The sequence below is a fragment of the Meleagris gallopavo genome, chromosome 2 (genome assembly GCF_000146605.3).
Source record: "Meleagris gallopavo isolate NT-WF06-2002-E0010 breed Aviagen turkey brand Nicholas breeding stock chromosome 2, Turkey_5.1, whole genome shotgun sequence".
Classification (NCBI taxonomy): Eukaryota; Metazoa; Chordata; class Aves; order Galliformes; family Phasianidae; genus Meleagris; species Meleagris gallopavo.
In genome coordinates, this window is record NC_015012.2 from 25,923,206 (window position 1) to 25,949,162 (window position 25,957).

At 40.7% G+C, this 25,957-nt stretch overlaps 1 long non-coding RNA gene across 1 annotated transcript; it reads left to right on the forward strand.

The window, feature by feature from the left end:
• The first annotated feature begins 2,306 nt into the window (after positions 1–2,306).
• Positions 2,307–24,920, forward strand: LOC109365930. Its single transcript, XR_004158835.1, has 4 exons — positions 2,307–3,233; positions 13,073–13,202; positions 13,823–13,912; positions 14,534–24,920. It is a non-coding gene; the product is annotated as an uncharacterized LOC109365930 (long non-coding RNA).
• Positions 24,921–25,957: the final 1,037 nt, after the last annotated feature.

A 25,957-nucleotide genomic window follows, 5' to 3' on the forward strand; every position in this document is an offset into this window, starting at 1 on the left:
TGCAGAACAGATAAGGAGCCAGCTGTGCAGTGAGGAATGGGAAGCACGAGGGACCCAAACTAGAGTTGTCATAAGACTTTCAGAAGAATTTCCAAATTAAAATATTTTGCTTTTTACGTGTGTATCACACATTTCTTAGGAGAAGGAGGGAGGAAAGTGTCTGGCAGTGTGGACCCTTTTGACTGTCTCCCACACTGAGAGGCTTGATTACTCTCTGAAAAAGGAATTCACCCAAATATATAAGAAATGACACATGCATCAACCCTGCATGGACCTTTACATTTCAGCTACCATGGGAGCCTATTTAGTTTAGCTCTAGTAGCAGCACTGGATTGCATGTTACTGGCTCGCTAGGATAATCTGCCTAAAGCTGTAGGTAAGGGACACATTTTTTAAGCAAGTATGGGGTGTTAGAATGATACCAACAATAACAATCTGTAAATTACAGATGAGGTTCATTGAGTGAGCAGTGTTATCTCTCTGAATGTTTAAATGTTTGCACATTTTGGCAATTTCTTTAAAGAAGGCAAGAACTGGACTAGCAGCACTGATTTTAGTTTTGCAGGGTTATGGCCTTCTATATATAATGGACACGAAAGAGGTCCTGAAGGCAGTGTGTCTTGTCAGTGAGTTGAAAATCCACTCAGACCTTCAGTGTTTGCTTTGATTTAAATGTTTGTGATGGTTAATGAAAGATAGCCCAAGAAAGAAGGAACAAGTTTCCCAGGTCTCATCTGTTTATTTGTGTTTCCTTCATATTTGCTGACAAAAAGAAGCATTTTATATGAATGGCTATGAAGCTCTATGGATAGCAAAGTGGGTCGTGGTCTGTCACTAAGGGGGTTTCACTTCTAGTACCCTTGGATATTAATGTGGAGAGTCTGGCCTGTCTTATTACAGAGCTCTGACCAAGTTTCCAGTTGCAGAGCTGCCCAAGGTTCCCAGTCACAGGAGATGTGTCATTGCAAATAAAAACCAGGCAAGCTCAAGTCACTTAATAAGCACTATATGCTTCTTTTATTTAGTTCTCAATGTATATCTCTGGGCAACATTCAAACTCTCCAGTGCCTGCTAATTAGTTTGTTTTCTTATACTTAGTTGAGATTTGGATTGGCATTAAGGCCCAAAAGGGAAGAATCTAGCTGTCAAAATGTGAATGTCTATAACGAGTGTAAGGTGTGGATGGAAACCACATAGTTGTCACACAGCAGCTATGACATAAAAGATGCTATTGCTCCCGTACCATTCACCATAAGAGAGAGATATTTTTGGAGGGCAGAAGATGTGATTACGGGAGACAGCTAAATGGAAGCTGTCATTGTATGCTCCATGCACTGAAATGGAATAATGTGCAGGAGAAAGGATGTTAGAAATATTTTAATAAGTATCAAGTACGTGGATGAATAACAAAAATATCTCAGCATTAGTTAAACATGGCTGCCCAGGCTGTGCAGCATTGCTCAACTGGGGGAGCACAGAATTCAGAGTGGGCGGCAGGGCTTTTCCATCTAGCCCCAAAATTTGCTTTCTCTAAAATCTTGGCAAGTCATATTTTCCTCTGATTTCATGCCCTTTGGACCAGGTATGATCAAGATATGATAGCAATGTGATCAACAGCATTTCTAAAATGCTGTCATTATCTGACATAACTCATAGACCAGTGTCAGATATTGTTTTTAAATTATAATAGGATTGTGGATAGCTATGGTAAGTGAGGGATGATAATCAGTTGCCATTGGTTTCATGCTCCAGGCCCTTTGCAGTGATGGCAGCCTTTGAAGCCCATATAGAGACCAGGCTTTTCTTCCTGTGCCTGAGACTTGACCTGCTTGCAGCTGTCCCCACACAGCAGTCTTCTGCCCATGCTCTCAGCCTAGAGAAAGGCTCCCACAGGCAGCCTGAAATATTCTAGTAACAAACTTTGGGGTAACCTCTTCGCACAAAATTAATTTTAATGCAGTTTGATGACCATAAACATTAATTCTAACATGTAGCATCTTTGTGCACACCAGCACTGCACCTATGGGTGCCTTCGCTCTCCCTGCAGTCAGTACACATGGTGAGCTCCACCCAGCTGCTCTTCCAACATCTTAATTTTGCTGTGACATGGCAGGGAGTCAACCATGTGGAGTGCCCTTGAAAATTTTCAAGAGAAGTAAGTAAATCTATGCTTTAAATATGTTATCAGAATCGTAGAATCATAGAATCACAAGGTTGGAAAAGACCTATAAGATCATCTAATCCAACTGTCCTCTCATTACCACTGCTAGCACAAGCTACTAAACCATATCTCGCAGCTCCTCATCCAGATGCCTCTTGAACACTGCCAGGGATATCACTGCCATGTTACATCACTGAAATTGACTTGTATGATGAAGGAAGAGAGGGAGTGTGCAAATTACTAGTAGATGGTGAAGGACAGAGAAGAGGAGGCTGATGTGCAGCTCATTCAGCTTCCGTGAGTCCCCTGGTTGTGAAGCCAAGGGCTGTGCTGCTTGTCAAGCTGAGGCACAGAAACCTACACCTTAAATCTCCCTGTAGCCAACAGAGTTCCAGGGAGGTGGTGACAGTCATGCGCATGACAGACTTTTCCAGTCCCCCTTGTGTAAGCAGAGAAATACCATGTTATTATCTCTAGGCCTGCACTGGAAATACAGCAACAGCCCTTTCCCGGGATGCAGTGGGAGGTGTGGGGGCTGCCTCCTGCTCCTTTTTAGCAAGAGAACATCTCTACAGCTCCCCGTACCACCTTCTGCAAAATGACAACCAGCATATGACTTGGGTTTGAAATCCTTGCAGCTGATGGAAAAACAATTAAGATCTCATTAAAATTCTATGTAGGGAGCCAAGAAAAGGAAGATAATGTCAGAGGAAAGGTGATACGTAGGACAGTACGGAGAATTCTCTTAAGTTAAGCCTGTCATTAGACAGGAACACAGAAGGTGATAATTGTACAGTGCATTTCATTCAACCCACTAAGAATAATTAACACTTTCCCTTCTGTCTCTCCTTTCATTGAAATGAATGGATTCAGTACATATGCTCTCATCTTAAGGCAGGAGATGTCATAGTCTGACTTTGTATGTGCAGTGGAATTTTACTGCTGGGTTTCTTCACCTATTTAGTCATGTGAGACACTGCTGATTTCACTAACCTCTTTGTGGCTGTTGCTCTTACAGAAATTATTGACTCAAGATGGAGAAGAATTAGAACAAGAATGCACTTGCTTCCAGGTAAGCACAAAGCTTACACACTGCCCTGACTAAGGAAGGACTCGCCAGAGAGAGCTCCTATCCTGGAAGTGCTGGTGGGGATGGAGCACGATGCAAACAGGCACTGCTTCATCCCGTGCAGGCTGTCAGCAGCCTGGCAGGGTGCTGAGGATTTTTCCTTAAGATCTATTTTCAGGCTGACCCAGCTGTTGACCGAGAAACCAAAGCTTTTGCAATGGGTGGATCTCTGACCTGCATTGCTGCCCTGACCACCATGAGCCCTGAGCAATGTTATTGTGGCAGCTGTCTTGCAAAGCAGATCTTAGCCTTGCAAGGCTTGCAGATGGCTTCCTGACCTCCCACACTCCTCATGAAATTCAACTAGAGATGATAGTCTTCACTTCCTTTTAAACTGGAGTGAGATATCACTGCACATTGCAATGCAGCTGATGTTCTCCACTCTATTGGTGACTACACTTCAGAGCTGGAATGAAGGGATTCGCATCCATTGCAGCTTTTCTACTTCACAGAAATTAATAATTAAGATTAAATCAGATTAATTAGCTAAAAATTATGAAGAGCTCTGATATTTCTGTCAGAAAATGCTATATCTGAATATAACAATAATGTCCATTTACATCCTCTGATTCTTTTGCAGGAGTCTCCATAAGAGAAATTGTGCATGTGCATGCTATTTACTGAAGTTCTTCATTCAAATTCATATCAAAGACAGCCCAAACAAATACTCGAATCCCTCTCCCTTAGTCTAAGTATCTTCAAAGTTTTGGGAAGCTTGCCTTAGGATGCTGTGTCTTTAATGCTTATAAGCAGTGTGAGTAGATGGCGGGCTGAAGCTCCCTGGAGTTGCAGTGTAAATGAGGGATCTGCACAATGACACAACCACCTGTATCCTTTGACTCTCTCTATGTGCAGTGTACCAGCGTGGCTAAAGGGTGCCCTTTCACTCCACAGTAGCTGTGCTTCTTGTGGGAACTCTGGGCATACAAGAGTAGGCAGTTGCAAAATATCAACTTATTTTCAGGTCTGTAGACACCTGCGTTTACACAGCGTGTGGACTCTGAAAGTGCTAAGCCTAGTTCCTTCCAAGTGTTTGCATAAGCTCTTGAGGGAAAGGGGTAACATGCTATCACATCTCTTTATCCTTTGACACGACTTGAGGCAGCAACATCCCATCTTCAGTCCTGATATTTTCACCAAGGTAAAGGCATTCTTGGCTGCCAGGGACCAGGGGATGTCTGCATACTGACATCTCCCCTGGCATCTACAGTTCTTGGTTCCTCTGTTAGCCCCATGACTAGGCCATCTGTGCTATACTGTTTCTTTATGCCCTCTCCTGACCCAATTGCACCTGGTCCAAGTTGGCACACAGGTAGTTTCTGACTGAAACTGGGTCCAAGGGAGAAAGGATAGAGTTCAGCAGGCTAAATGGGGATATGTCAGACATGGTCTCTCTCATTTCTCAAAGCACTGAGGCTATTCCTGTGCTAAACATGACCAGCTATACTTGAGGTCACTTACAAAGGTCTTCGGGCTGTTTTACTAATGGCTTTGTAGCCATCAGTCTGACTTTGCCCAATTTATATTTTCATTTATAGACTCTTCATCACCCATCTGTGATTCTTATATTCATCTGACTTGAACCAGAAAGCTAAAATGTAACCAAACGCAATAATCAGGCAGGGAGAAGAAGGGAAGGAGATTCCTTTGGTGTTTTGCTGAAAGCTGATGTGGATATGATTGTTGATGATGTAAGAATTGATATGCTGGTTTGCCCAGAGGGACAGGAGATCACCAGCTTCCAAAATTTCAGAAGTGTCACTGAATTTGCATGCCTAACAGAAAAAAAATTCTCATGCTGGGCACCCAAATCTAGAGGCTACTTTTAAACCTTGTTTTGTTTTTCCTGGTTGAAATGAAATAAACATTTCTAATATGCAGACCATTCTTAACAGGCACATTAACTTGAAAGTTAATCATAGTTCTGGCCCCAGATGGTTACCGTGCATCTGCTCCTCCATCTGTGGGAGTCTTTAAGGATACTTGATAGCTGTCCAAATAAGTGCTTAAAAACTGCATCATATAAAGGCAAAATAAGAAGATAGCATCATCCAGAATGATCCCAAAGGCAATGGAAGTTTCAATAGTGTTTGAAGCCCTCAGCAATGCCCTATGAATTTCACCTGAATGCAGACTGTTTTATGGCATGCACAAAGCATTACTCATAGCAGGTGTATTCTGAAGATATACCTACCTATTTTCATCAGGAAAATGTAAGAAATACACCTCCTGCTTTGTTACAAACAGAAATATTACTGCTAGGTAACTTGTAAACAAATGAAAGCAAAATACATTTCAGCCACACTATATTTATTATATTATCTATTATACTTCATTGATACTTTGCGTGGTTGTTGGTAAGTAATTTGTTTTGTAATTTGGTTTCAATCCAGCCAGTGATCTTCTCCATATCAGAAGTCTTTGATAAATTGAGAAGAACGGTGCAAACTATTTACAGTCTCCTCCTGTCCTCCCTGTAATCCCAGGCAAGATAAATATAGAATTCTCTAGGGCCAAGATGTGAGATATATCATTGATGAGCAAATGTGGAATAGGCCTTGCTCAAAACATCATTAGATCAACTGTTGAATTAAGGAGATAGAGCTAAGCTAATTGAAGTTGTACTTAGGGGAGCCTTGCTAGGTCCCATTCAGTCTTGTGGAGAGTCCAATAATGATGCAGTTAGAGACCATGGGAAGTTTAAGATGATATGAAGCTAGTCCAAAGCTCAGTGAAGCTGAAGAAAATCTCCCACAGTCTGTGAATATTGCATGTGTTATGGGACTTTCTTTTTTTGAAGCACAATTATCTCGAATGCAGAGGCACTGGAATTCCACTAAACCTTAGCCTTATCCTGCATGAGGGTTGTGTCAGATAAGAGGGAGGAAGGATGTGCTTTTTTTCTCAAGGTGAATATAATGGCAAAGTTGATTTCTAGATTATTTCCCAAAGTCATATCCAAGGGGACAGAGAAGGCAGTAAGTTTATCTATATTGGGTGGTGAGACAGGAGAAAGGCAGGATACCATTATGCTGTACTTGCCATGAACAAGCATTGGAAGAATAGGAGGAGATGGACATGCCTTTTTGCCTCTTTCTCACCAACTCTGCTCATGGGAAGAAGGCCATCACAGGCAGTTAGAAAAGTGCATGTTTGTCACAGATACTAAATGTTCCCTCTTTTTCATAGCAAGTTGTGAGTACAAGGTTTTGCACTTGAGAGCTTTAATCATGGTTATGCTTTACAACTGCATGTATAAAGGCCCAATGGAAACAGTCTGCAAACAGGAATCAGGTGTTTCTCTTCCCAGTCTCTTCACACTACCATAATCAGTGGTGTTTAGGAGCAGTTTTGCCATCACAGAAAATCACTGCTGCAGCCTGCTAAATCCTTCTTTTTCTAAAATGACTCAAAGAAGGTCTGCTAAGCATGTACATGATTTCTGGGAAAAACATATGGCAGAAGTCTATTGAATAATAAGCAAAGTAGCTACGTGGAAATCCAAAAGAAATAATATGCCAGCTGGGAATAGATACTTTGGTATGTGACACCGCTGGGGACAAAATGTTAGGGCAAAATGTGGGCAAGATGTGTAAATAATACTGTGAGCAATACTAGGGGATAAGTATCTGTATTGTATGCTTACATTACTAATGCTATACTCAGCAATTCTGTATGAAAATTGGTGCTTGTTATTTAACACATTGTTGGGAGTGATTTATGATTTGATTCCAACTCCTAAATGAATTGCAATTATTCTGGCAGTTATTAATCGTGTAAATTGATGTGCTGGAGTTTGTCTCATAGTATCCAAACTGTTTTTTATGGCTGCTGTTTTATTGCACTGTGATTGGTCTAAAATGGGCTATGCTTGCCAATACTAAGCAGTTAAAAACATGTTTTAATATATTCGTTGGCTTAAAAGCAAGAATGGAGGCAACAGTTTTTTCATTTATAATTTGAGGGTTTTTCCTCTTTATCTTCCTAAGAATTTTCTGTTGCTTTCTAATCTGGTTGCTGCAAGTCTGTGTTATATTGATGTGTCTAATATAGAAGGAATAATAATAATTTTCTTAATATGTCACAACCACTGGTGATGCGTCTTCTATTTAGGCAAGACTCCAAGGAAGAACAGTACTTCCCAGTGAGCGGGAGAAGCATCACCAGCAAAACATCATAGCACTGCTATGAGCATTTTCATCTAATGGGAGTGGGGGAAAGGAAGACCTTGTCCTTTGCTAACACTGTAACCTTCTGCTTTGAATCTCTTTCTCCTGAAGGGATGTCTGCTCCAGGGAGGGATAGCAGTCAGATCCAGAATCAGTATCACAGATCAAGAAAGCCATAGGAAATAGGGTACTACTAGTCTGCCTTCAGCAAAATGAGAAGAATAGGACTAGCTGCCCAATTTAAGGCCACTCACCCTCTGAAAGAGCATTTGATCTTTGAGATGTTAGCTAATCTCCGAGGAGGAGAAATTTTTTAAGCAAGGAGTGTAAAAGCCAGTCAGAGCTTTTCCAGTTGTCATAGCAGTGACAATCCAGAGCTGGTAAGAGAAATAGGAGGAAGAAAGCTACCTGGTTTCAACGTGGAGCTGGAGCAGATAATCTCAAATTTTTCTGGACGCTCTGCTCATGATAAAGCATGGAATCTATAGCTTGTTCACATGGCTATTACGTTCACCCAGAATGCCACAAGGCCAAGTGGCCACCTGGCTGTGCTGCTTGATGATCCGTAGCAATAGCTTCATGATGACCAGTGGATACTCTTTAATGAGATCAGTGGGTTGGGCCTCCTGCACAGAGTCCTCCCAAGGGCAGGCTCACCATGAGGCATGGCAAGCTGCTGGAACTTTGTACCGTTTTCAGCTATCCTTCTTGAGCTTGTGGTGACAGTGTTTGGCAGAAAGAATTACCTGTGTTTCATCTTGCAAGGATCTTGGCCTTTCCAGAGGGTTCTGGCATTTTCTACGTGGGCTCAGACTGAGCTGAGGCTGAGTCAGCTTGAGCTGCGACTGTGGTTATCCAATGCTGGAGATCACCATCTTCAAAGCACGATCTTCAGTCCTTTGTGAGCTTCTCAGAGGTTGCTAATGGTGAACTGTTGCTTTAGGTCTTTCTGGTTTCCATGTACTTTTCCAATCTAAGATCTCTGAACTCTGTGTGTTCAGCAAAGCATATAAATGGCTTTAGGCTTCACTGAAATATGAAAAACTTCATACTAGGTTTCTGTAATGCTGTGTGAGCTTTGCTTTACTCCTATGCATCTACCACAGTCCTCAGCCAAAATTTATGTGAGAAACAGGACCCTGATGTCAGCATAGAGTGATAATTTTATGACTTGGGTGAACTGTGACTTTGACTATGAAGCCTCATAGGTTTGAGCTGCCAAGAAAGGAAAACACACTATGCTCTTTCAAAAGGTTGTGGAGTTTCCTTACTATCTTCTCTCTGGAACTGTGTGGAAATGTAGTAAAGTCACTAAAATGCTTTCCAGATCTTCTGCGGCATGGAAACACCCTCAAGACTGCAATGCAGAACTTGTCTTATTGCCAGAATTATTAGTTCCAATAATAATAAGCTGATTGATTACTGTCATCAACTCTTAGCTGCAAGAAATGATAAAGAAACCGTATTTCAACTATTTATCTAATGAAAGGAAAGTATACAAGCCTTTCCATTCTGGGATAAAAGTATCAGTTAGGATAGTTCTGAAAACTTCACTGTGGAAAATTCCATGTTCAGATACTGAAAATGTATTACAAAAATATGAAGGCATTGTGTAAAATGTGATGGGTTAAGTGAACCTAACCTTAGTGGCTCAGAGATACAGAATAAGCCTGTGATGAAGTGATGAGGAACAGCTCTTTAGGTAGGTGCTACTTATCTCATGCCATTCTGATGTCTCCACTAGGCCTGAACATGTCATACATGACATTTCGATCTCGTAATAAATCACTGTAGTATCTTTTCCTCTTGGGACATACAAATTTCACCCTACTAGCTTCACCATAGAAAAAAAACATCCTGATACAAACAAATTCTCCAATGGGTACATCTATAACTGATCAAAACTGGAGTGTTGATAAGCAGAACACTGAGAATGTTCTGTAGCTCTTTCGTATTGCGAGGCATGCTTTAGTTTCCTTTCATTTATATAGCTTTTTTATAAGGAGAGGAAATGGGTAGGAGTCTCATATTTTGTTGAAAGACAACAAGACATGAGAATATTTATACCTTGTTGATCTAATCTGGTAAAGAATAGCATTTCAGTCTTGAATAGGCTCATACTCTTTTGCCTTCAGCCAAGGCAGGCTCATGAAAAGAACATTGGCATTGCAGAAATGATTCCCACTGGAACAAACTGTCTAGGAAACAGGCTGAGGAACCGCTAACAGAGAAAGTAAAAGACAAAAGAGTGAATTTGAAATGTCTGGAGGAGAGAACAGAGTATGCCTTCTGCTGAAGGCTTAATCAAGTTTGCCCTGGGCTTTCTGTCTCATGGAAATTTGGATCCTGCTACTCGAGCTTCCAGAAAAGCTTGGCTAGTTGTAGGGCACTGTTGATTTCCTGGCTTGTTTAAAAAAAGAAAAATGAAGGCTCTGTTTGAGGGTTGAACTCAGATGGCAGAACTTCTGCAATTGAGGTAGTGAAGTGAGAGTGGCTACAGTGGGGGATGAGGGAAGACTGCAAATCATGAAAGAGAAAGGTAACAAGGAGAAACTTGATCATCCTGACTGAACGTTTTGGAGATGCGGTAGTTTGAGGATAGAGAATGTGAGGAGACTGATTGTGTATGGGTTGCTAGAAGAACAAGCCCACGTACAACCATGGAGCCAGATTCTTCTGGGATGAGCACGGTGACAGGACAAGAGGCAACATGCACAGGTTGCAGTGTTAAAGATTCTCATCAGTTATTGGGATGTTTTTGCTGAGGATTGGTCAGCATGGAACTCTGACTCATGACTAAGCTGGATGACTGAAGAATTCAGCGTGTTTCATGACAGTATGTCAAATTTTACAGGGACTTGGCAGCTGCAAAATTTTCATTTCTTCAAGATAGAAATGACTTGCTAACTCATATAAATAAATGCCAGTATATTTATCTTCTCCAGCACTGGCATCTGATCCCTTTGACACTTTCATGATGTTTTGGACCTGGGCAGGAGATTGATTCCCTTGAAAACTGCTTTTTCATGCAAGCTCTGATCCAGACCTTCAAAGCCTTCAGCTCCCAAGCTGAACCTTAGCCTGCAGGGCAAAAGCTTCAAACAAATGGCAGCCAAATGGATCAAAGCAGCTGCTCAAAGCTACACCCTGCTCTTGAGGGTTGCTCTGGGGACAAAGTTGTCTGTTGCTTCTTCTTTGCAATGGTAGGCTCTAAACTGCAGTGGCTCTAAACTACTGGATTGCTGCTTGTATCAGTATTCTCTGGAAAAAGAATATCTCTGGTGTTTCATCTGCTTTGTGTGGGGACATGGTCACAGATGTCTACAGCTGATACTACATTATGACTAGGACTCTGATGTGTTACACAGCATTACAAAGTTGAGAGCAACATCTTCAAGAGTTAGGTTCAGCTGTTGATGTGTTTTGTTAACAATAGAATGTACACACAATGGCTTCCTTTAACTAAAGAATAAGAAGTAGACCTCTCATTAGTTAGCTGGACAAATGCCAATAGAAAAGAGTGCAGATGTACTTTTATCTGGACAAAAGTCTGTATTTCAGGGTATTCAAAATACAGAATTGTATCTTTCCTTTTCATCTCCATAGTGTAGAAGGGAGTTTGGAGGTAATAACAATAGCACCTCAGATTGCTGCAGCAGCTGCTTGTATGTTTGTGCCCCAAAATCATGTGTTTTTTGATTTTTGTTTTGTTTTGTTGTCTTTTGGGTTTTTGTTTGTTTGTTGTTTTTGGTTGTTTTTTTTGTTTTGGTTGGGTTTTTTTGGTCTTGGCATGAACAAGTGCACGTTTGTGCAGTGTTTGCAGACTGTTTGATTACTCCTGTCATGCATAGCCTGGCAGAGACATGGTGTTTCCTAAATGAATTGCCATTTCTTCCCAGCTTATAAGTGAAAGGCTAAACATTAAGCAGAGACTAGCAAGATTCCAGTTCTGAAGCACATTGTAATTCTCAGCAGTTTGTGTTCTGCCACATATTCACTCTTAAGCGAAAAAGCAATATAATTAACATGGGGTAGATTTGGTTCAGTGTACTTATCTTCCATTACTGTATCAATGTATTTGTGATTTTCATTATATTGTGTACTTTCCATTTTTTTTTTTTTATTTGTGTTGTTTCAAAAAGGCACCATTTTAGATGTTATATTTTCAGAAGTCATTGGATTTTGGCTATTTTGGATACATGGGGCGGAGGGAGGAGATGTTAAGAACCAAAAATTATAAACATGATTTTTTTTCCATTACCAGCAGGAACATCCTCATCTGAGTCTCATTAGAGAGGTAACTGCCTTCATTAGTAAAATAAACCAATATATAATCACAACCAGCCTAAATGCTTGGACTGAAAGACCTAATTTAGAAACTTATCTATGCTATTTGAGTAGTGAGGCCTTTCTTGTATTATCTGAGTAAACAGAACAGATGCAGATGTTTGCCAGGGGTTCTGAGTCTCACAAATTGTTTCTACAGTCTGGCTTAAATATGCCTTATAAATTCACCAATCTTCACTTGCTGTACTTAAGCTTCAAAGCAAGCACGAAGGCTAGAAATGCAATGTTAATACTTACAGATCCAGCTGCTGTAACTCAGACCACTCAAGCAAGAAGAATGACTCAGAAAGAGAAACAAGAGTAGCACATAAAACACCTCTTTTCTTAATAATTTTCCACTGGCTTTAGCCGATCCTGTCTTCCTTCAGTGTCTGAGACATGGTGAAGACAATCATCTCACTATCATTGCAGAAGTGTTTTCAGTCTCTTACAGATCTAACTATCTAACCAAGGAACACCAACGCTGCTGCAGTTCTCTCCATGTCCGTGCTTGCCCCATGAGCAGTTGAGAATTAATTCAATTTTTCCAGTTGCCTTTTTATTAGTTTAATTAATTTTCCTCCTCTTTCCATCATCAAACACGCTTTTCCAGATGACAGAGAGGTTCTGTGCTGGAGGAGGTAATTTCTTCTCCATCAAAAAAAGGTATTAAATCAAGATTTTCTGAGTGCTGGGTGATTTAGGGGTCCTCAATATTTCAAGTGTTGAGATGGAAACATTGTAAAGTGACAGAAAATACTGTGTACTTACCTTCTGATCCCTGATGCTACTTATTTGAGATGTCCTGAATTGCCATAGAAGATCACCAACCATTTTTGGCCCAGACCTTATCTCAGACATTCAAAAATCTTGTTCCCAAACTTCTGCTTCTTCCCGAGATCAGAAGATTGGCTGAAAGGTGCCAGCTATGAGGTTTAAAACAAACGAACAAATAGCTGGATCTTTAAAACTGTTCCCTGTTCTCTGAGCTTTCATGATTCATGTTTTCCAGTGTAATCCCATGGAAATCTGATTGTTCTTGGCTTTTAGATAGAGAAAACCTCCTGCCTGGCTGTCTTCTTCCCTGTCTAACCTACAAGCTAAGGAGATAAAACATTGCACAACTGAAGGAGCTTTCCCGAATGGGATATATCTACATTAATTCAGCCCAGGCCTGAGCTCACCTTAACTTTCTACAACCATCCTAACACCAACAAGCTGCTATAGAAGCAGTTCTGCAGATCTTCTGCACTCATTCAATCTCCTTTCTGTTTCCTTCCTGAACAGCATCTCCTGTGATCACACATGTGACTGCATTGTGCCCAGCTCCTACTACTGTGCTCAGCCATTCCGCAGGCTCCATCATCTCCTTCATATCCCATTGGAAGGGACTGGGGGAGGAAAGGCCATGTGAGAGGTATGTATCATGTTACTTGTGTGCTCTCCTGCTTAATATTACCCATATATTTCCATACTTTAGATTTGTTACTTTTGTTAGAAGCTGAGGATGTTAGCACAATCTTCCTCTCTCCTTAGACCTGAGCACCCAAAGGCGCAGTGACTTTTTACCAAGTGTTTCTCAAAGACAACTGAATATGAGAAACCCTCTCACAGAACCCACAGACATACCCAATATCCCCAATCAGTACTGCCAATTTCCTGCAGACTGCAAACAGCTATAGACAGGATTCCAAACAGTTAATTTCAAATAGCAACTTGTCTCTCATCTCTGCACAAATTCCTGTCATGTTGCATTACATGTAAACAACTCAGAAACTTAATGGCATGCCTTTCAGTCAAAAACTGGTATGGTTTTTCCATCTGAGCAGATAAATTGCAGTTAGTAGCAATATAGAATGATGCAATCTGATTAGAGTTTCTATTGCTTTTCAGGATAAAATATTTTATGTGAAAGTAAAGCCAAAATTCCTCCTGGCACAACATTGTGCAAAAATAAAAGACTCATGTAAAATCCATAATACGTTATTTTTAGTGTGTTGTTACAGTAACTAACTTTGATAACTTTCTGTAAACTAGGTGTCAGATCAGATTCCAGTCCCTATGGAAATGGTGTTGTCAATTAAGTTAGGCAACAGGAATATTTTGCTGTGGAGGAGACACTTCTGAGTGAGTCTTTCATCACCTTGGCATTGGACTTTTGTATTTCCATTTCACATGGCCCATCTTCTTCCCAAATACATTTCACTTAAAACTTCTTGTCATTCCTTTTAGTTTTATTGCTATGTACTCTAGTGTTGTTCTTCAATTCTGGCTGCAAGACATTGCTTGTGTCTGGTAGAAGTTCTGTAGATCCAGGCTCAGGAGCTCAGCAGCATAAACCTTGTTAACTGCCAATGGGATTAATGTGAGGAACACCATGAAACCTCTGTGATTGCATGCCTTGCTGAACAATATGTCTCTCAAAGATTTAGGATGGGGTTTACCTCTTCCTTTTTTGGTTTCCAATTCCTTTTTCCTCTCCTTTTTCCTGTCCTTTTGAAAGCAAAATTTTATAAACATTAAATTTCAAGTGGATAAAAAGCACATTCTGGGGGTTTTGTTTGTTTTCTTTCTTTCTTTCTTTTCTTTTTTTTTTTTTAAAGAATGGGGTACAAAAACTCCCTGTGGCAGACATACTAATCCTTTGATTTAGTCTCTTCCTTTGAAATGTTTGTGTATTATTGTCTGTTGCTCTGTCAAAACAAAAACAACTACAACGGTTTTCTTAAGTTGCTGTTGTTTTTCCAGTTTGCAGAATGCCATGAGCAGGGATGACCACTGCTCAGAGAGGCCTCAAGTGTTCTATGATGTTTCGAATCCCATGAAACCATACCAGAGGGGATAAATTTTTGGTAAGTGTGAACTTGCTAGTGTAATTCCATCCTGTCCATGCTGCTGGACTGAACATGAAGGTCACAAATATTCTATAACAACTGCCAATGTCTGGTTGTTTCGTTATCAGGATTTCAACATCACTTCATTTTTACAGGACTAGTGCATTTTATGGAATAGGATACATTTTTAATGTAATATTTGCAATATATTTTAGTATTACAATATTGCCTGAGAATGGCGGCCAAAATAAAAGTACTATATGGAAAAGTGCCAGCCAATGCACTTTGAACAAAAGCTGTTCATATTGGCACAAGGCAGCATGTAGTTGGGCTGTTTTACATATAGATCACATTAAGGCAGTCTACAGAATTTGAGATGTTTAAAATCCTGATATAAAAATTAAGGGAGAAAATTATGTTATTGAAACACTAAGACACTGGTTTAATATCTTTAGAAATTCTTTCCGAAGAAGTAAATTCTTTATTTATGGCATTTCTGTAAGACTTCCTGTTTATTTATATGTCCCCTTTGAGTGGGTAGAGGTTTTTAGGTTTTGGTGTGAGGGGTTTTGAAAGAAGCTGTTTCACATCATGCATAACAGCATGGTTGGAAGGACAATTACTGCAAGTTCTTCAATTTTTGGGTGCCAAAATCCACAAAGGCAGTAGAAACCATTATTGCTCCCCATGTGCTTTGTCACTTGAGAGTTGGGCTGTTTTTTGATTCTGATTTTTCCAGCCTATCAGCATTAAACCATCATTCCTTAGGCACATACATGGAATTCCGATCTCAAATTGTGTGCTTGCATGTAATTTTTTCTTACTATGAACAACTTGGTGAAATACTACTAGATTGTTGAATAATTGTATGCAATTGTGGGACCAATTAATTGGGTGACTTTAAATCCTTTGAGTGATGAATATTGAGATATGGTACAATATCTTCCTCCTATGAGAGTGCTCAGCAGTTCGTAAGTCAGAAATTGTTGGGAATATAACAAAGCATCTGAGAAAATCAGATTTTCATATTAAAAAAAAAAAAGAAACACACACAAATTCACTCCTCAAAAAGACTTTTTAAAAAGAACATCAGTGTCAGTTGAACATTACTGGTCATGTGTGCAGCTGGATAAAGTCAATTCTTCTCAACTGTGGTACGCAGATCATGAGGGAACTGGTAGTACCAAAAGAAAACGATTTCATTTTCTTTAACTGAGCTTTCTCAAAGCAATGTGAGTTAACAGATTGTGAGGTGACTGCATGTGGAAAAGGAAAAGGAAAATGAAAGCAGATTAATGGGTTAACTTCATATGCCCAAGTTTCAGGCCAACGCCTTTTGCAAGCAAATAATATGCAAAGGGCTCATCTGAAGCGATTTCTTCTTTGCCCTCAAAGGAGAAAGTGATAGAAGAGAAGGGGAGGAAGGAAAGAAAGAAAGAAAAACAGAAGAAAATGATCATTTCTGTACTATTCACAGTTATGCTTACTGTCAAATCTAGCATTGTAGTGGTGATGTGAGTTCGTTACAAATAGAGGCAAAGAATGCAGAAAATAATGAGTTTTGACCCTAAAGGTTGAAATACTCACAGGTTTAGTGTTTTGAGCAAGGCAATGATCCAAAGCCTATAAAACCAGAAGAAAAACAGCATTTGGCTGCAGTGGGCATTGCATCAGGCTTTCATATGACTAATCATCAGCAGACTTCATTAAGCCAAGGAGGAATAAGATGCTCTGTGTGTTTGCAACTTTTCCTTCTGTTGAGCAGACATTCCCACCACTGAATGCAGTGGAGATGTCCTCACACAACTGGTGGAAAGGGATCTATCTGTGCTTTGCAACTGCTGCTTCTCGCTAAGCCATCACAAGAGAGAGAATTAGTAGAGACTCCATTGTCGCATACCCCAAGTCTGAACTCCGGTTTATATTTAAACAAGCACAGGAAAGAGCTGAGAGACTCTAAGACCCCAGTGAACTGCGGATCACTTGTTCTAAATCGGAAGGCAAATGTCTAAAGATCAGATTACAAGTGTCTACCAGCATGTTTTCACTGTGTGGTGGGTCAGCTGGAGTTCAGGCTCTGCAAATACCAAGGAGGTGGTTCCAGAGCAGTAAGCACTTGAGCAATGCATAGCACCGGTGGTCTGAACTTGGGAAGGATTTCATAACATATCTGTAAGCCAAAGCTTCTTCAACTGTTAATTTAATAAAGAAGAGTGAACACGAGTAAGTCTCTAAAAGATAAACTAAATCAGACTAATTTGTTATGTAATCCCTTTTTAATGTGGAGAATTAAGGTAACGGCAAGATGGCTGTGTTTAATACTTTGAATAATTACTGGCAGTTATTGACATTGAAGATGGGACTGAGCAAGTTAATTTCTACTTGTTGTTTTCAACACGTGCCAAACTCTTATTTCACACCAGCAAGGAAAGGCTAGAAGTTGTGTATTCCATATGCATGAAGTAACAGTTGGCACAAATCACTGAGGGGAGAAAAATAAGAACCACTAAAGCCCAGCAACCCAAACTGTCACTCGCTGACAAATTTTTGACTCTCACTGCTGAAGAAAAAATAACATAAAGGCTTCATGTAGAATATTCCACCTACGTAAACCCAGGTTTCTGATCTTCTTTGAGGTAACTGTTTTGCTGAGGAAGCAACGACAGCTTCAGGTGTCCAACCTCCTCTTTTCCTGTCTTGGGAAAGACCATCACACCCAGTCCCAGAGTGGGACGGGAATGAAGCAGCAGAGGCTAATGAGCATGCCTTTCATCAACTGAAGGCATGAAATAACTATTTTCCATTGCTAGGAATGGAGATGTTGGGTTAACATCAGCTTTGCAGGTAATGTCTCCCTGCTTGGGACAATTCTACTAGGTAGATAAAGGGAGTTTACATCCTCTCTTCACTGGCGCTGCTGGATTTGCTGTCAAACAGCTGGAGACAGCACAACCTTCCTCTGACTCCACAAATTGTGTCATCATTTAGACATTTGGGGTATAGCTGCCAAAGCATTGAGAGTACTACTGGGCCCTGATGTTGCTGTCCTCTCCCCAGGGCACCCCAACCGGTCTGGGCCCCACCTCAGCCCCAGGGCCATCAGCTTCTGACCCAGTGAGGCCACAGCAGGGCTGAGGTCCAGCTCCCCACATCCCTGCCCAGCCATAGGCCTGACTGAGTTGGGCTTACCCATACTCCCATGGCCCATTCCCATGGTCCATGGCCTCTGTGATGCCCTGTCAATTTGCATGGGTTACATGAGTTTTCTTAGTTGTCTTCTGTACAAGAAGACATCCTGTACTCACAGAACTAGATGATGGTCTAAGTTTTCCCAGCCACTTTTGGAAGGAAATATGCAAATAAACAAACATTTAGTGAAAGTCAAAATATGTATGATATATGTGATATAAAAGCATTATATACTGTTCCTTCTTGGTTTCCTGTACCTTCACTGTCCTGTGATACCTCCCTTTCTCCTTTCTCTCTCTAACTTGACATCTACTGGGGATGAAATTGTGCAGCCTGGAAAGTAAGTAATGACACTTGCAAATACATATCAAGAGTTAATTTCAGCAAGTTTCATATAATTTTTTTCCTATTTTGTTGATTACTTAGAATAGTACCTGTAAGCCAAAGCTTGCTTGTTTGAGTCACTCTCTCGTTTTATTTTTAAAGTAACTGATTTTGCATTTTGACACGTTTCTTGTTTTCAGACTGTGTTGATTTTCTGTGTGGTTCACTCTAGACTTCCTACAACAGACAGCTTATTATCTCGCCTTGTGAAAATCATACTTGACTTCTGGGAGACGTCTATCAAAAGGAAAGAATAGACTGAGAAGCTGGTACTTTCGATCTAATTATCTAGGTTGGTGGTTGTTCGGTGAACCTATTAACTGCCTGAAGTGATTTGCATCTTCATGGGTACACATAATCATTCTCTGCACTATTTAAATGGGAAATGCTACAGCTGTTATGTGTCCCAGTTTATTTTCTCTTCAGTTGGTTCCCAAATGCATCTGGCTTCGCTCATGATGAACAGTAGAGCCCATCTTGCACCTTCTGAACTAATGACTGCAGATGTATGTTCCCACCTCCCCTTATCTCTTATCCTTGACTAACCACCTCAGTTCAAGGTTTATGCCTTTCAGTGAAGCACTTAAGCACACTCTTAGCTTTAAGTACATCATTTCATTGAGTAGGGATGGATTTAATTACATACTTGTAGTCTGTGGCTTGTCAGCACTTCAAGTTTCCTAACCAATTTCCAAATAAGTTAAAAGTTAGCAACCAGCCCTGACAGTTCTGCACCTTGGTGAATGGTGAGCTTTCTGGTAGTGACAGACAACACTGTTCAAGCCTTTCATGATGCTCCAGAGTAGAGATGCATAGAGTTTTGGGCCCAACTGCTCTCTGAGAATGAAAGAAAGGTGCTTTCTAAAAACCTACTTGTGACCTAGAAAAAAAGGGACAGGGAAATATTTCTCAACTTTCTCTGGTGGTGGCAGCATACTCTGCTGGGGCAAGATACCATCAGCACAGCAAGAAGCCAAGCCTTTGTGTCCTGGCTGTAAAATCTAGCTTCTACAGCTCAGATGTAGAGGAGTCTGTGCCCTATCCCTTTCAAATCCAACACCACCAACGCAGTCAGCCCACACAAATCTGTTCTCTGCTGTGTCTTCCCCCAAGATCAGTTCACTCTTAAGTCTCAAGAGTATGTATGTATAAGGACAGCTCAGGAAATGGAGAGGGAGGAAAATCATCATTCATGGTGTTTAGCTTCTGACTAAAGACTAACTTAATGAAGTTTGAGCACTTTGTCCATATTGGGATTAAGAGCTAATAAATAACTCATCACAAATGTAAGAGAAAAATAAATAGGCCATGTTCATCTGAATGGCAGAAAATATCTTTGGGGGTGGTGCCAAAATGAAATGGAATTCACAACAGTGGCAACACAGATGAGTTTAGAAGATGTGCATGACCTCGGATGGAAGTGTTGCAGGGTAGGTAGTTTGTCATCTATGTCAGCCCTGGTAGATCTAAGCAGCATGGTTCTGTGGAGGAGCCTTGTGGCTGTGCTTTCTTGTGCTGGCAGCCACAGACAAGCTGCAGTTATGACCTCATGCCATCCGGGTTAGAAAAAGTGTGACTAGCATGAGTAGCTTTATCTGAGGCCTACACCAGGCTTCATTGTTGATAAGTTGCATAGGTAATGAAGTTGTGGATGAGAGATGCAATCAGCCACCCCGGAAACCATCTTTCTGAATGTGGTTGATATCTTGTGGCACTGCTTTGGATAGCCCATGTTGTGCAAACTTCTGGCTCTTTAAAGATCCAGCGGACTAATAGACTAAAAAAACCCACATCATATGTCATTCTGGGTACGTTCTTGCTGAGAATGAATACAAAGGCCTATTCATCACTCCCAGTGCTCTCATAACGGACAGATTAAATCACTCTCTGGCTGTGAAGATGACAGTGGCCCAATAGCTATGGCTGTGTAACAGTTTCCATTAGAAGGCCTTGTTTCTGATTGTTTATGATTTTGCCAGGCTTCAGCTCCTTGAGCTGAAATTTCCCCTGCCATATGTCACCACAAACTGAATTTCTGTGTGTGGAAGGGCCGAAATGAATATTCATGGAATTTCCAGTGAAAAGTTACTCAGACACAATTTTACAAAGATTAATTGTACATTTGTCTTTTCTTGAGTGATCAGGAGAAACATCTGGAGCTACGTGCTCCCCAGTGGTCAGTACTCAACCTGAAGCTGGAATAGCAGCTAAACAGCCTGGGTGCAAGAGGTTTCATATCCGGGTCTCTCAACTTGGTAGATATTCTCGACAGTTTTAACCTTTTCACAAATGACCAACCTTCTGAGGCTGTACTTTGGTGTCCTAATATATTTAGTCCAATATTGAAACCCGTGATGTGTTGACAGAAGTTGCTTCTAGCGGACTGAGATTACACTAATAGGGAGTAGAATTTGGGAGGGTGACATCTACTGTTTTATGATTGAGCACATCCAGGGTTTGAGTATGTGGGGGTTTGGGTATGACTGCTTATAGCTCTCTTTATCTTATCCTTTACCTTCTCCACTCTTGTCCATTGTTCTTGACCAACATTCCTTGTCAAGTGGTATCAGGATAGATTGTCAGATCTCTGTGCTGATCTGAATACCAGTCTGAAGTTGCTAGCTCATGAGATGAGTGAGCTTCATAGCATTTAGGAAGAATTTTATCTGGTTCAAGGAAACTGTTTTTCTCCTGCACTTTCAACCAATACTGGCGATGCCAGCAGGAAGAGCTTTCAGGCTGGACTGATTTGCCTCAGGATTAGGTTTTTATGTTAGGAATTTTTTTGGTGACCAGCATGGATGCGAGTCAGCAGTGGCATCGGATTCAGTGGACAGATAATAATTTTGAGGGTGATGTGCTGTTTCTGGGAGCAGTATCTGCAGATGGAGCTCAACTGCACTCTGGAGGAAACGTGCTCTCTGATCTGCAGCTGGCATACGCCTGTCTCTTTCCCTAAACTGTTTTTATTAGATGGAGCTTTACAAGCCCCCAGGAAGGACCTTTAACTTCCACAGGAATCTGAGAAAGCTTGTGTTAAACTCCTTAAAGGAGTTCTCCCTTAGCCATTGCACAAGCTAGAAAATTTCCAGATCCCAGCAAAAACTGTGTGAGTGCTGTGTTCAGATGGTGTAGAGCTTGCTCTTGCGTACCTAAATCACCATTAAACTAGCTACTCTGGGTCCAATTAGTAACATTGTCCCAGGAACAAAGTGTTCAGCGTGGCCTGCTAAAAGTATAAGTTGCTTACCTTACTCAGTGTTTATATTCAGTTTTGCTGTTGTGCTATGTTCTGTAATGCTATTGGTATGGTGTTAGCAGTATCTTAGCTGACTAATTTAAAGGTAGTTGGGTACCCCAATGACATGTTGCAATTTTAATAAGGCCTGTGGTAGAGACACATCTGCAGTCAGAACTTGTCATCATTCTGCACTGCCAACATGGTGTAATAAGTCTTTGTAGAAATCCCGAAGCCAGACCATAGGAAATGAATCTGGATCCTATAAACATTTTAGTGGGAGGAAGCAAAAATATTTGCATGACCTGCCAGGACTTTTAATCTCATATATAGGACGTCACATGGGGGAAGTGGTCTTTTCCCTTGTTGATAATAAAAGCACTTTATATTTTTGCTGCAATGAAAAGATCATGCATTATATAGATCGCAGTGAACAGTATTCAGTAAACTGCAGATTTCCTTAAGTTTCCATTATAAACTTGATTTTATTCCTATTCCTGTCTCTGCCAAAATTAGCCCTATACACCTACAACTTCACATGCATAATCTTATTCTGGGACAGATTTTTTGGAAGAGTTGAAGGAAACTGGTCAAGGTGTTTAAGAGATATGACAGCTAAAAAATGAGATCATCTGCTTGGAGATTTTCCTAAAGACTTTTTGACTTGTCATATACTGAAAATTCATTTGCCTGGAGTTTCAAAAAAATATTTTAAATCTGTTGGTCTTGGCCAGAAATGGTGTCTTTGAGTAGTTTTAGGCTGTCTGGTGACAGAATTATTTGGTTACTGAAAGTGGTTTCCGCCTTGGTGTATGTATACGTGTTATGTGTTCTTTGGAGATCTTAACTTCACTAGTCAGTGCCAACATGTTCTTAAATTTACAATGGCAAATGTGAGGTTTCTAACCAACTCCGCATGCATCCTAAACGTACACATTCCTTCTCCTAGACCAGTCTTAAGTGTGTGCCCTGCTGCCTAAAATACTCACCAGTGCATTTCCTGACTCCCACTCCAATCCATGCTGAGGCTGACAGCGTGGTTTTACAGTCACTTCTGCAAAGTCCCTGAAGGCATCTCCCAAAGGGACTGGCATTCAAATCTTATTTCTACCCATCTCAGTTCTCTTTCCTGGAACAAAACATCATACCTGCCATGATTTGTGCCAATATGTCAGTCTCCAATGGCTGCGAGCCATGGATGATGACACTTAAGTCAATATTTTTGTGTTTGTGGCTTATTTCTGTTTTACGACAAAATAAATTCTGGAGCATATTATGTGTTTCTTAAAGAGGATTTGTTTCAAAATACATGCTTTTGCTTTCTCAAAATTGGGTAATTTTTAAATATGGTTCTTGAAGTGTGCCCAAAAGCAGAAGTAAACTGAACCATTAGATGATTTTGAAAGCTTCCCCTTAGATAAGAAGCATGTGATATCTAGAAACAGTATAGTTGTGCTACACCACTGCATTAATGTGGTTCTGTGGGATCACTGCTGCATCATGCACTTAGCTTACACTAAAGGTCATGGCTTAGCAATGTCAACAGTAAAGTTTGCCCAGTACATACCACTGATTATGGGACATTGCCCATGTTCCATAAGACCTTGTTTGCAGTTAGTAGTGTTGCTTGACTTTAACATTTAAGCCTTGATCTTTCTGACTTTAGTGGTTTTTTTGTTGTCGTTGAACCATAGTTGTTGTGGAACCTGTGAATGTATTTGTGAGAAGTATGACCATATGCTTTCTCTATTCTTTATTATTCCATCAGCATCTGTTCTTGGCCACCACTGAGACAAGCTGTTGGGCTAAGTGAACCTTTGCTTTAACTCAGTGTGAATGTTCCTGCCTATATTCTCAGTCTCAGCAAAAATAGTTGACTGTTTGCTAAAAACAGGGCTAGGAGATCACTTTGTTATTAAAAAAACACCTCTCAGTAGCCTTTTTATTTATTTATTTATTTATTCTTGTCTTTTCTAAGAAAGAGCTTTAGTGTCTTTGTGCTTGGGAGCTAGGGCTGGAAACCTAAGTGAAACATTATCTTAGAGTCATGGCTATGTTTCCATCCCCACCTCTTTCTGATTCAAAGTGTCCACTTTTGGCTCTTGACAATCACACCTTGAATGTGTTCTCTAGAAACTTGGCAGGCTTTGCACTTGGACTTTGTGGCAGTGGACACACTCTGCCAAGACTGAGCAGGAGATTTCTGGTTGCAGACTGCTCTGTCATACAGCACAGGAACTGAATGCAGCAAGATGGTCCTCCCAGCTGTTCTCTGCAACTGAACAACTAACTTCACTGTTGCTAGTTGAGGACTATTAATCTTTCCTTTTAAACATTATTTCTTCAGGGAAAAAAAATCTTGCAATTTTTTCTAATGTTTTCTGGACTTGTGTCCGTTTCTGTTGATCTCCTCTGGTCTCTTACCATCTAGTTCATGTCTTTCTTGAAATGCAGTGCACAAAACAGAACGCTGTCTTCCAGTTAAGTCTTCATCAGTGAAGATAAGACCTCAAGAACTCTATTCATTATCTTTAAGACCCTTTTAGACATCCCAATGTCATATCTGTGCTTTATGCAAAAGCACAGCTCTGCCACTCGTGTTCAGCTTGTGTTCCACTATAGTCCCTAGATTTTTATCTTATGAATTAGACAGATGAGTATTTCTGCATAAGTGTGGCATTTTACACTATCACCTTCCATCCGTTTAGATGACTTCTCTAAATATATCAAGATCATTTTAAATTCTGATTCTGCCTTTCATAATATCTCCTCTTGTATGCCTAATAGCCATACTTCTATTACACTTCTTCGTACTTTCATCTTCTATGCCTTCAATAAAAACACCAAATAAAACTGGATACGGGACCAATCTCCACTGACTTCCTTGTAGAACACATCTATTTTGATATGTTACATTTTAATTTTACTGTGAATTCTATCATCCAACCAGACTTGACCTCCTGCCCCTTTCCACAGCAGTTTCATTTAGATCACAACTCACTAGCCTGTTTATGAGGAAGTATTCCAAAGGCTTTGCAAAAAAACCCTAAATTAAATAAATAATTTTGAGTTATATGACACTTATGGCCATTACTTCACCCTCTTTAAGACTCCTAGAGTGAAGCTGATTGGGCCCAGGCAATTTAAAAACGTATAATTTAATGGGTTACTTTCTAGGCAGATTTCTCATTTTTTAGGCTGAAGTTTTAACACTTTTTTCCCTTGTACTCATTGCACTGTTTTCTTGCCTTTTTAGTAGAAAGGGCAAAAAAAATCCATCAAACTCTCACGCCCTTAACATCCTCTGCTGACAGCTTCCCCCATCTTTCTTTTGTTTTTCTCTTCAGCATCACTTGTAAAATTTCTACAACTTCTTATATGTTTTGCCAGTTGCACCTTGCACACTCCTTCTTTACTGAATGTATCTGTGATACAATCTGGGAGAAGAATTCACAGAGAGCAGCCCTGTGGAAAAGGACTTGGAGAACCTGATGGATGAAAAGCTGTACGTGAGCCATCAGTGTGCTCTTGCAGCCCTGAAGGCTGACAGTACACTGGGCTGCATCAAAAGAGGGGTGGCCAGCAGGGAAAGGGAGCTGATCGTGTCCCTCTGCTTTGTCCCTATGAGGCACCATCTGGAGCACTATGTGCAGGTCTAGGGCTCCCAGTACAAGAGGGTTTTGGAGCTATTGGAGCAGGTCCAGAATAGGGCCATGAGGATGATCAGAGGACTGGAGCATGTCTCCTGTGAAGAAAGGTTGATGGAATTGGGCTTGTTAGCTTGGAGAAGGTTCTGGGGAGACCTCACCGCAGCCTTCCAGTGCTTGAAGAGAGCTTATAAGCAGGAGAGAGACTGACATTTTACATGGTCCGATAGTGTTAAGATGGAGTAAATGGATTTAGGTCAGATGTTAGGAAGAAGTTTTTCACTCAGAGGGCAGTGAGATGATGAAACAGATTGCCCAGAGAGATTGTGGATGCCCCCTCCTTGAAGGCGTTCAACCCATGGTCGGATGAAGTGCTGGGCAGCCAGCTGGTGGGTGACAGCCCTGCCCATGGCAGGGGGGTTAGAACCAGATGAGCTTTAAGGTCCCCTCCAACTTAAGCCATTCTACGATCTCTGATTCTATGATATATACATACACACTTATGGATGACATATTGTTGTATGCTCTCCACCAGCTGACTGAGTTTCTTCTTTACAGATGTCTCTCTCTCATGCTTGTGGACAATTAAAGTATTATAAATTAGCTGACTTGTGCTGAATTTCCTTACCTTCCTCAAAAGTGGTATAGCTTGCAATTGGTTTCTTATTAGCATTTGTTGAAGGAACTGACAGCTCTCTGTAATTTGTTTTTCCTCAAGGTTTGCCTTCTATGAGATCTTCCCTACCCATTCTCTGGGTTTATTGACATCTGCCTTCTTGACATATACTGCTGTCAGTCACTGGGATTAAGTGGCAGAGGTTGACACTATTTCATTGCAGAACTGAATTCTTGTAAAATGTCATATCTGACAGTATACTTT